Source organism: Thamnophis elegans, chromosome 1 (assembly GCF_009769535.1).
Source record: "Thamnophis elegans isolate rThaEle1 chromosome 1, rThaEle1.pri, whole genome shotgun sequence".
In the NCBI taxonomy this organism is placed as follows: Eukaryota; Metazoa; Chordata; class Lepidosauria; order Squamata; family Colubridae; genus Thamnophis; species Thamnophis elegans.
In genome coordinates, this window is record NC_045541.1 from 101211023 (window position 1) to 101212855 (window position 1833).

Genomic DNA, 1833 nt, shown 5'->3' on the forward strand with positions numbered 1-1833 from the left:
CCCTGAGTCACTGACTCTACCATTCCAATGCTATAAAATCCTTTCTGATTGCAAAAAAAAAGGCCTGTTATATCTGCTTCTCTCAAAAATGGAAAAGAAAAAGAAACTGCCAAAAGTGTCTTCAGCCAAGGGATGGCGTTGAAAGAAAACAGACATTCTTCCTGTCCCTGAAAATTAGGTATCATTTGACACCAGTCACATCTACCACTAATTCTAAATTCATTCCACAAATTCCATTTTGGACCCACTTCAGGAGATGATATCATTTTTAAAAACCAAAACAGTTACAATTGCTTTTTTACATGGCTGGATATTTTCAAGTTATAATATATTTTATACTATTTTTATGATGGCTGAAAAAGAAAATTATAGAAAGAAGATAATTATGATATAACCTTAAATGGAGAGGTTAAAATATATGTATAGGGTCATTCATTCTGTAAGGCTACATGAATTTGATAAATAAATAAATGTACTTTTAACTGCTGTGAAGAATATTAGAATCTACTACTTTGTATCTTTTTTCTTTTCTATTTTTCTTTCACTTTTTTCATTCAGCTTTCTTCCTGATTTCCTTTTTTCTCTCATTTTACAATATCTTAGTTTATCTTAGTTTTAATCTTCCTTTACAAAAATGTGTATATGTATATATATATATGTTTAATATAGCTTATATGTATAATATATAGCATATAGCATATATATAGATGTATAATCTATTGTAGCATTACCAAGGTAATCTATTTTTTCCAGCCCCCTCTGAAGCTATAGCCTTACAACCTTTTCAACAACTTCCCCCCAAAATGAGGTTTGGTGAGCTGGACAAAAGTTTTCCAGAACTCTTCAGTTCATTGATAACTTCTTAAAGAGGGAGCGTGTCCTACTTATTCCTTAATGGCCTAAAAAGCAAAGATCATGAGGCTGGAATTCAATAGATCTATCCATCCTTGATACCAATCATTCATTTTTTTTAAATTTGAAATCAGGGACTTAGCTCTCCAGAGTTAGAGTTGTTTCTCTCATACTTAAACATAGTTATTATTTGGCTATTATGGAGATGAAGCATTCCTTTCTTTCCTATATTTTATAGCTTCACAAGTAAAATTGCTCCAGGGTTCTTGATGACATCCCCAAAATTTCATGGGAGGTGGAGCTGGGAACTAGAAAGGAAGTAGGAAACGGGGGAAAAACCTTGCTTCACCTTCCAATAAAACATACCACAAGCATAGTTTGACTCAGAAGAAATGTGGACTGCACCCTGCACATTTTTAAAGCAGCTACCTAATCATTTCATCTACAAAGTTTGTATCATGAAAAAGTTCCACACGCAACTATATTTTCCCACATCATTTTGCTAGTTATACGACGAAAAATACAACTTCACATCTGACTTAAATTTCACATTAATTTGAAATCTGGCAAAGAAGGGAATTTTAAAATTATATACAATCCAGTATGAAAATGTTGATTTCTATTTTTAGTTGAAGTAAACGAGGAGCATAGGGTTTTTATAGCAGTGACACAGGATCTTAAACGTGTTCACAGAGAGAGTTTCAATCATATATTTGTTCTGTTGCTGTTATTCCAGTAGCAATAGGCTATACAGTCCCTCTTCCCATTTCTCCCCAAAAACAACTGTCAGTTAAAACTATAAGAAAGTAAAAAAAAAAAAAAAGTAAGTCCAAGAAGTCAGCTATACTACAATTTTTAGTGATTCTTACTTCATCAATGAGCATGAAAGAAAAAAAGTGTAAGAAGAGTTTTTTTAAATCAACATCTTGAATCAAAAACTAAAGTCTTTAAAGTCTCTTTTTAACTCTTATTATATCCCTC